At 40.3% G+C, this 10,382-nt stretch overlaps 1 protein-coding gene across 3 annotated transcripts in view; it reads right to left on the bottom strand.

Annotated features, from left to right (window-relative positions):
- ENOX1 (ecto-NOX disulfide-thiol exchanger 1) overlaps nt 1-10,382 on the bottom strand; it is a 574,354-nt gene that overhangs the window by 269,279 nt on the left and 294,693 nt on the right. For 2 of the 3 annotated variants that reach the window (XM_011974625.1, XM_011974626.1), the window contains exon 3: nt 2,840-2,983. The exons of the other annotated variant lie outside the window; for it this stretch is intronic. The gene's annotated coding sequence lies outside the window, so the exon portion shown is untranslated. The remainder of the gene's footprint in view (nt 1-2,839; nt 2,984-10,382) is intronic. 3 annotated transcript variants of the gene reach the window in all.

Below are 10,382 nucleotides of genomic sequence, written 5' to 3'. Positions count from 1 at the left end.
AATTAATATATATTATATATAGACTTTCAGTCATGCAAGATGAAAACATTGTAATATATAAAGTTACAGTAGTGAGAATGGCATGGTAATGACATAAAGGCAGATACATGGACCAATGGAACAGGATAGAGAGTCCAGAAATCCTCCCATATATAGAGGGTCAAATTATATTCAACAAGAGTTCTAAGACTCCACAAAAGTGTAAGAACTTATTCTTCAATAAATTGTGTTGGGAAAACTGTATATCCACACGCCACAGAAAAAAACTGGATCCTTATTTCATACCATGCAACAAAATCAACCCAAAACGAATTAAAGAATTAAATATAAGATTTGAAACTACACAACTACTAGAAGAAAACCCAGGGAAAAAGCTCCATAATATTTGGTCTTGGCTGTGATTTCTTAGACATCACAAGAAAAGAACAGGTAACAAAACAAACATAGACAAGTAGAATTATATGAAATTAAAGGCTTCTATGCAGCAAAGGAAGCAATCAATAGAGTGAAAAGGCAACTTACAGAATGGGAAAAAATTTGCAAACCATATATCTGATAAGGGGTTAATATATTAAATATATAATAAACTCCTACAACTCAACTGCAAAATATCCAAATAATATAATTTTAAAAAGGGCAAAGGACTTGAATAGACATTTCTCCCAAGAAGATATACAAATGGTCAACAGATACATGAAATGATACTGAAAATCACTAATTATCAGGGAAATGCAAATCAAAACCAAAATGAAATGTCACCTCTTAAGATGGTTATTACTTAAAAAAATAGACAAGTGTTAGTAAAGTCGTGGAGAAACTGGAACTGGAGAAACTGGAACCCTTGTACACAGAGGGTAAGAATGCAAAATGGTACTTCTGCGATGCAGTATGAAGATTCCTCCACAAATTAAAAATAGAACTACCATATGATCTAGCAATTTCACCTCTGGGTACATATCAAAAAAACTGAAAACAGGATCTTGTAGAGATATTTGCACACTCATGTTCACTGTAGCCTTATTTGCAATAGCTAAGATGTGGAAACAACGTAAATGCCCACTGACAAATGAATGAGTAAACATGGTCTATATGTAGAACAGAAGATTATCAAGCCTAACAAGGAAAATCCTGTCATATGTGACAACATGGACAAACTAAGGTCATTATGCTAAGTGAAACAAGCCAGTCACCGGAGGAAAAATACTGCATGATTTCATTCATATGAAGTACCTAAAGTAGTCAAACTCATAGAATAAGGTAAAATTATAGTTGCCAGAGCTGAAGGGAGGAGAAACAGGGAGTTGTTTTACAACAGGTATAGCATTTTAGTCATGCAAGTTGAAAAAATTGTAAGGATTTGCTGTACAACATGGAGAGAGTTAGCAACACTAAAGTATGCACTTAAAAACTGGTTAAAGGGTAGGTTTCATGTTGTGTGTGTGTGTGCGTGTGTGTGTGTGTGTGTGTTTTAATCACAATAAATTAAAAAAAAAAAAACTAAGAGAAAAAGGAAATTGGATCCCTGGGTATGAAGGTTTGAAAACAAATGGATTTTTATTGGTTTCAGACAGTTCACGCAGAATCTTGCTTGTAGACTAGGTAGGAGCATTTAGGTAACTTCTCACGTCGTGCCCAGCACTTCTGTTTCTATGGATACAGTTATTAGGTTCCAACACACTGTGATATCCTACTGAATTGCCAGGCTAGAAAGCTGAGGATGGAGGCACAACTTCCCATCTACCCCATACCCTAGTAAATACCCCCTGCCTCACTGTTCAATGGGGGTTAATCATGAGGCCCAACAACGAAGGGTACAGTGGGAAAACTGGAGTCTAGCCCAGCACTACAGTAAAATCTACTTTGATTCTTAGTAGAAATAAAAGAAAGAAAAAAAGTAGAACCACAGTAAAGGGCTACTAAGGGAGAAAGCATTTGTCACCGTGGACAGAATAAAAGTACCACCAAATGAAATAAATGCCTATGGGAAAAGATGTGTCATGCTAGAAAGTACTGTGCTCCTTCTTTGCTCTTCATTTAGTTTTTATCCATGCAATGTACCAAGCCTTATCCTATATCCTGTTTCTTTTCCCAGCTTTGAAAGATGCATGGACTGAATTTAGCTCTTGGTTAGGTCTTTGTCAGAAAGTACCTTCAAAATAAAAGTGTTTTACTTGGTACTATCTCAACAGCAAACATGTATTTCCAAAATGAAATGCTTGCTCTGCTAGCAAGCTTTTTCCTTGAGTAAGCAACAATACTGTTAGTAATTTTTCAAACTGTTAAACTGTTAAACATACACACACACATACAAAATGCCAAGCAAGTCCTATTCTATCATTTATAAATCATACGGTGAATATCCTCTGGTAGAACTAAATGAAAACATTCAGGGCACTGAGTTTTATAATTTGAAAAATGATACTACTAGTTGATATTGACAAATTCAGTTTTGATTTTCAATGTTTCAAAATATAATTTATCCACAAGGTCTTAAACAATTGAAAGTACTTAACTAAATCTGATATATGTAGATGCTTGGCATAAATTTATTGAATCTATTCAGCTAGAATTTATAAACACAAAAATAAAATTTGTTTTAAGCCAACGTGGGGTATATTTTATTTCTAATATCCTTGTTGCATTCCACAGAGTATACACAAATAAGTATGACAAGATATTTATTTTCATTTATATCTGACTTTCAATGAAATTAAGAAATGAAAATGTTTAAAATCTACTCCCAGAGTTCTAACTGAAATAGAGTATAAATATTTTCCATTAAAAAATATCCCTCAAAATTAATATCTTCAGTAAGAAAAATGAAAAAATTAACACAAACCTTAAAACTGCCAGCAGTTCAGAAGATAAATGTGTTCTTTGGGGACTTGATTGAAACCATGTATTCAAAAAAGTCTTTTAAATGGATGCTCTTCACAAAGGAACTCCCATGGAAGACAGCGTGGTTCTGACATACCAGAGGCTTCTGGAAGCAAAGAAAAGCACACCGTTAGGAAATGTCGAAAGTACCATTACTGTCTGTAATGGTATTATTATCACTTGTATGTATTACCAGCATGATGTTATTAATGTCTATCAATTTTGTACCCTAAATCATCTTATTCATCAATGGCAGAGTGGGACAGTAACCTTTCAATATTGTATTTAGAAATTTCTAAAGGCCAGGAGTATTTATAACTAAGCAAACTTCTGCTTTTCCTCTTATCTAGGCTGGGATTGAATAACTGTGGGCAGGGTATGAGCACAAGAGCAGTGACGGTATTTACTGAGTGCCTACCAGATATAAGGCAGTGTGTAAGTGGCTTTTAAATCTGGGATCTTTAATATAAAGACACTGTGATTGAAAAGTATTGGCTCCATTTTACAGATGAGAAAACTCAATGCACAGATTGCTGACCTCAGGCTTAGAACTTGTAACCATCAAAGTTCAAAGGCCTCAGGTCAGGTACTTTCCCTCATCTCACTCTGTAGCCTTGGTGATTTAGAAAAATATTTCCCAAACAGAACTGACAAGAGAACAGATAATGCTGCAACATACTAAATTAATTCAAATATTACTAACTAATTAAGAACTTGTCTTGCCTAATTTGCTTTAGTTTTATATTAAATATTGTCTTATTGAGTCAGGCCCACATAAATACAAATGCCCAGCTTTAAGCAGTATATGTTTTTCTTCCAACTTTTCTTCCTTAGGCAAAGAGAGAGAACTTGCTGGAAACTGAGAAGCTCCTTTGTGTTTGGTGTGGGATTATGTGCAGCGTTACATCAAGGCTGGCACTGCAAACTTCTCATTTTCCTCTGGCCCCTCCATGTGACCCACAGTTCCTCCACTGTCCTGATTAATGAGAACACTTGGTTTTCCTGATTGCATCAGGAACTGGGCCCACATCCTCTGTGGCTATCACTGAGTGATATTACTGTATTTCGTTGTGGCTACATCCACCTTAATGGCTGAGGGTGACAAAGCAAGGGCTCTAGTTGGGTTTCCATTCTCGTTTTTAGTCAACTATCTCTATGTTTGTTTCTGATGGTTCCAGTGCCAACACAGAGACCCCCCCAACTTACCCACCACCAGCTGTCCCAGTACCCACTTTCACACTGTGTTGCGGGGTTACTGCTCACCAAATAAATGCTTCAACACATCCCTTGAAATGATAGCTTTGGATGCCATAGACTTTGTCCTGAACCTTTTAACCTCACGGCCCCATCGCATGACCAAAAGTCCCTTAGATGAGACTAGAAAATGATAGAGCCAGGAAGGTCATGCATAACTTTTGAAATTTTTAGTTTATTGGATTTTTGGCCACAAAAGCTTCAGTCATGAATAAAGAAACAAGGGAAAATGATTGATGGTATTTTCAAGTTCTACAGAACCAGAGCCTAGGATTATTACGCAAGGAAAAAGGAAAAAGAACAAAGGAAAACAGAGCTAGTTTATCTTTGCATGAAAGAAGAAAGGTGAGCTTGAGAAAGAATGAGGAAAAAAGACTTGAACCAATGGATCTAAACTAAGTGACATGAATGTGAAATGAATAGCAACTCTTCTTAAAACCTCATACACTAGCATTCTGTTTACTTCATACCACTCAAAAACAAATTATCAGGCCGGGCACAGTGGCCCACGCCTGTAATCCCAGCACTTTGGGAGGCCAAGGCAGGCAGATCACTTGAGTCCAGAAGTTCGAGACCGACCTGGCCAAGGTGGTGAAACCCTGTCTCTACAAAAAATACAAAAATTGGCCAGGCGCGGTGGCTCATGCCTGTAATCCCAGCATTTTGGGAGACCGCGGTGGGTGGATCATGAGGTCAGGAGATGGAGACCATCCTGGCTAACACTGTGAAAGCCCATCTCTACTAAAAACACAAAAAATTAGCCAGGCGTGGTGGCAGGCGCCTGTAGTCCCAGCTGCTTGGGAGGCTGAGGCAAGAGAATGGCATGAACCTGGGAGGCAGAGCTTGCAGCAAGCCAAGATCACACCACTGCACTCCAGCCTGGGTGATAGAGCAAGACCCCATCTCAAAAACAAAAACAAAAACAAAAAACAAAAATTAGCCGGGTGTGGTGGTGCACACCTATTAATCCCAGCTATTCAGGAGGCTGAGGTATGAGAATCACTTGAACCCAGGAGGTGGAGGTTGCAGTGAGCCAAGATTGCACCACTGCACTCGGACCTGGGTGAGTAAGTGAGACTCTGTTTCAAAAAAAAAAAAAAAAAGTTAGGAAATGGTAGTAGTATTGTTGTATAACAGATCATGGGTGTTATCGGTGATGGAAAATGTGTTCTGAAGCTCAGAGGAATTGGAGATCCTCTCTGTTGGGGATGAATGGAATCAAGAAGGCTTCAGTGACGAAGATAGCATTTAAGATCAACTATAAGTAAACACACAGACATGATTAGGCATTTATAGAAATTCTATTATAATTGAAAAGCCAGAATATTATATACTTTAGAAAAAAATAGGTTCATGAAATTAGACATTATTTTCCAGGATTTGGTATGAAAATAGATACCTAACCTGACAACACAGCCAGGTAATAGTACAAAGAAAATCAATGTACTGCTACCAAGAGAGGCACACGATCCCATGGGGTCCTGTTCTATTCAACTGTAATCCAAAATGACACCATGGCTTTTAATGGAGCTTGGCAAGCTCTAGACATGCCAATTTTAAACTTAGCCTCAAATTTAAATCATAGGGTTTGAGACTCAAATCTCCAATGTGACCTTTCCTGCGTATTGTTCAAGAAAACAGGTCTGTCACTGTGGACAGAAACCACATGCCCTTTTACTCTGGAAAGTATAATGAAAAGATGTACTGTACTTTTACAAGCACAGAGCCACAAAATGATGGTGGCTGTAATTCCCTAGAAGCAATAAAAGCAAAGACTGTTTGATTTGTAACATTCATTTAGAAATGTCTTATTGCATTAATGAACATTCTTATTTCCCCCATATTTGGGACTTTAATTCAAAAAAAGCTTGGCAGGAATCTCATCATTTATAAATTTAACATATAGTTCCTCTGAATACAGTTATTTTGCAAGGGTTTACTGAGCCACACTACTTCGTCCTTGCCAGACCCATACAATATTGTACTGAACAGAGGAGCTAAAAGCCCACAGTGGCTTGAATTCCCCTATACCCTCCCTATTTCCTAGCCGTGGAAGGTCTAATCAAGGAGAGTTCTAGGGTTGAAATGTGCTCAGGTGTTGCCAATGTGATAGTATGACGAGGTACAGCCTTTAAGAGATGATTAGACCATGAGGACTCCTCCCTCATGAAGGTGATCAAGGCCCTTATAAAAGAGGCTTCACACAGCATTCAGGTAGCTGACCCGTCTCTTCCACCACGTGCAAACACAGCAATACTCCCCACTCCAGAGAAACCATCTTGGAAGTGGAGAGAAGCCGGCACCACAGACAACGGAATCTTCTGGTGCCTTAATCTTGAACTTTCTAGCCTCCAGGACTGTGAGAAAATAAATGTGTATTCTTTATAAATTACCTAATCAATGGTATTTGTTATAGGAACAACAAACAAAGGCAGAAATTGGTACCAGAGGAATAGGATGATGCTGTAATAAATACCTAAAAACGTAGAAACAGCTTTGGAATCGGGTAATGGGTAGAAGCCGGAATGGTAATGGGTAAATGCTGTAAAAAGCCGTACTGTCACGAACAGAACATTAAGGGCAATTCTGATGAGGGCTAAGAAGCAGCAGAAGACTAGGGAAAGCCTGACTTTCTTATGGATTACTTAAGTGGTTGTGAACAGAACGTTGGTATAAATATGAACAGTACAGATTATTCTGTTGAGATCTCAGATGGACATAAGGAACAGGGTACTGGAAGTTGGAGGAAGGGCCGTCCTTGTTGTAAAATGGCAAAGAATTATGCTGAATTTATAATATATTTTATAATCCTGTCCTAGGACTCTGTGAAATGCACAACTTAAGAGCAATTAACTAGAATATTTGGTGGAGTAAATTCCGAATTTTCCATTATCTCAAATTGTGAGCATTTGGGAAATTTTCAGCTCGGACATGTGGAGCATAAAAAATAAGTGTATTTAGAAGAGAAAACCAAGGGCATGACCAAGTGACTGTTTGGTAAGGAGATTAATAGGGCGAGAAGAAAGCCAGGTGCTATTCATCAAGACAATAGACCAATGACCTTAAACACATTTGGAAGATCTTTGAGGCTGCCCCTCCCATCATGGACACAGAGTGCTAGGGCTTTGAGGGCAGAATGGTTTTGAGGAAGGGACCCAGGGTGCCTGGGAGATCTGGGGACTCACTGCCCAGGGCAAGCTCAAGTCTCTACTCCCCACATTCTGGTACAGCATTCCTCAGCCTCCCCAGCTGTGGTTTGAGTGGACCCAGCTGCAGCTGTAAACCTTGGCAGCCTCCATATGGTCATAATTCTGAGGCTTACAGAGTGCAAGAGCCATGAGGCACATCTACTTCCGCCTAGATGTCAAAGGATGTCTCAGGCAGCCTTGGGACCCAGGCAGGAACTTGCTTGCCACAAAGGTGGGGCCATGGCAGAGACCCTTCACTAGTGCAATGACTAGTGGAACTGTGGGGTCAGAGCCACTGCAGAGAGGCCTCAGTAGGGCAATCCTTAGTGCAGCCATGGGGGCAGGTTCACTCATAAAAACCCATTATTGTAGAGCCACAGCATGCATCTCCAGTCTGAGAGAGCTACAAGGGCTGAACTCCAACCGGTGAGAGCTTCTTCATGGGCTATGCTCAACAATGTTGTCATAGAAGGGTCTCCTGGAGCCTTGGAGACCCAACCCACCCCAGTGTGTCTTGAAGGGAAGACACGAAGTAAAAGATTACTTTCAAGTCTTAAGATGTAATGTTTGCCTTGTTGGGTTTTAGACTTACTCGGGACCTGTTACCCCTTTCTTCTTTGCTATTTCTCCCTTTTGGAATGGAAATGTCTATCCTATGTCTGTCCCATCATTGTATCTTACTTTATTTTTGAGACAGAATCTTGCTCTGTTGCCCAGGCTGGAATGCAGTGTCAGGATGTCGGCTCACAGCAACCTCCACCTCCTGGGTTTAAGCGTTTCTCCTGCCTCAGCCTCCTGAGTAGCCTCCTGAGTAGACAGGTGCTTGCCCCCATACCCGGCTAAAGTTTTTGTGTTTTTGTTAGAGACAGGGTTTCGTCATGTTGGCCAGGCTGGTCTCGAACTCCAGGCCTCAAAGCGATCCACCTGCCTTGGCCTCCCAAAGTGCTGGGATTACAGGCATAATCCATTGCGCCCAGTCCCACCATTGTATTAATATTTTAGAAGCGCACAACTTGTTTAACTTCACAGGTTCATAGCAGGAGAGCAATTTGCCTTGAGATAAATTGTGCCTTGAGTCTCACCCATATAGGATTTAGATGCGACTCTGGTTTTTAGAATTTGAGTTGATGCTAGAACAAGTTTAGACTGGGCTACTGGGATGGAATCAATGTATTTTGCATGTGAGAGGACATAAATTTGGGAGAGGGGCCAGGGTGGAATCCTATGGTTAAAATGTAGCCCCTTCAAGTGTTGCCAATGTGATAGTATTAAGAAATTGGGCTTTTAAGAGGTGATTAGGCCATGGGGACTCCTCCCAGGTAAATGAGATTAAAGCCCTTATTAAAAAATGTTTCACACAGCATTTGGATAATTGCTCTTCTGCCTTCTGCCATGTGAGGACAAAGGGTTCCTCCCCTCCAGAATAACCATCTTGGAAGAGAGCTTCCCTTTCCAGAAAACTGAACATGCCAGTGCATTCATCTTTAACTTTTCAGCCTCCAGACCTGTGAACAAACAAATTTTTATGCTTTATAAATTACCCCATCTATTGTATTTTGGTATAGCAGCACAAATAGACTAAGAGAATGAGCCTGTAATAAATACAGAGTATCCTTCTTTATTCCTTTCACTGAAAACCTGTCAACACTATTTTCCATTCATTCCAACTCATGACATCACAATTTATGCACTACCATTGTGTCAGTTCATTCTTAGATTGCTATAAAGAAATACCTGAGGCTGGGTAATTCATAATGTAAAATTTATTTTGGCTTATGGTTCTGCAGCCTATACAGGAAGCATGGTGCTGGTGTCTGCTCCTGGTGCAGCCTCGAGAAGCTTACTATCATGGTGGAAGGCAAAAGGGAGCAGGTTCATCACATGATGAGAACAGGGGCAGGAGAGAAAAGGGAGAGGTCCCAGACTCTTTTAAACAACCAGATCTTGCATGGACTTAGTGAGAATTCGCCTATCACAAAGGGGATGGTGCTAAACCATTTATGAGGGATCCACCCCTCCGTGATCGCATCACATCCTACCAGGCCCCACCTTCAGCATTAGGAATCACATTTCAATGTGAGATTTGGAGGGGACAAACATCCAAATCATATCAACCATAAACTTCTAGCTAGTATTTATTCTTGTAGTTCATCCTGAAAAGAGCCCAAAATGAGTCATCCTCAGGCTATAATGGAGATAAACATTTGAACTAAAGTGAATACGGCAGGGCACTGTGACTCACGCCTGTAATCCCAGCACTCTGGGAGGCTCAGGCAGGCAGATCATTTGAGGTCAGGAGTTCGAGACCAGCCTGGCCAACGTGGCGAAATCCTGTCTCTACTAAAAGTACAAAAATAGCCAGGTATGGTGATGTGCTCCTGTAGACCCAGCTACTCGAGAGGAGAAGGCAGGAGAATGGCTTGAACACGGGAGATGGAGGTTGCAGTGAGCTAACACCACTGCACTCCAGCCAGGGCAACAGAGTGAGACTCCATCTCAAAAATAAATAAGATAAGTGAATGAATGCATAGATGAGATAATTCTTAAGATGTAACTCTAATTATGTACATCCACTACTCAAGAACTTACAAGGGCTCCCTATTTTCCAAAGATCAGACCTAAGTTCTTCACCAGAAGTATCTGCTCCCACCATCCTCTGTAATCTCAAAACAGACTATTTCTGGCCAAAACCCTTGGATCAAGTAGAAATAGTCTCCTCATTATGTTATATAGTGAATCTCAACTAGAGGTGCATCATAGGTGCATGGGCTGTCACCTATGACAAAAGTGACACATGACATCTCTCTTGCCCTCTTTCTCTGATCAGCTGCTACTTTGTGAACCACCCTGTGGAGAGGCCCATTTGGAAAGAAACTGAGGGATGTTTCCAAGACAACAGCCAGTAAGAAACTTGGGCCCTTTGTCTATTAGCCTATGAGAAACTAAATCCTACCAACAACCAATGAGCTTGGAAATATATTCTGTCCAAACTGAGCAGATGCTGCTCTAGTTGAGATGACTGCAGGCCTGGCCATGGCTTTGACTGAAACCTTATGAGAGACC

This window comes from Mandrillus leucophaeus, unplaced genomic scaffold (assembly GCF_000951045.1).
Source record: "Mandrillus leucophaeus isolate KB7577 unplaced genomic scaffold, Mleu.le_1.0 Scaffold147, whole genome shotgun sequence".
NCBI classification, from domain to species: Eukaryota; Metazoa; Chordata; class Mammalia; order Primates; family Cercopithecidae; genus Mandrillus; species Mandrillus leucophaeus.
The sequence above is the reverse complement of the archived record's forward strand: the minus strand, read 5'-3'. Positions and strand labels throughout refer to the sequence as shown.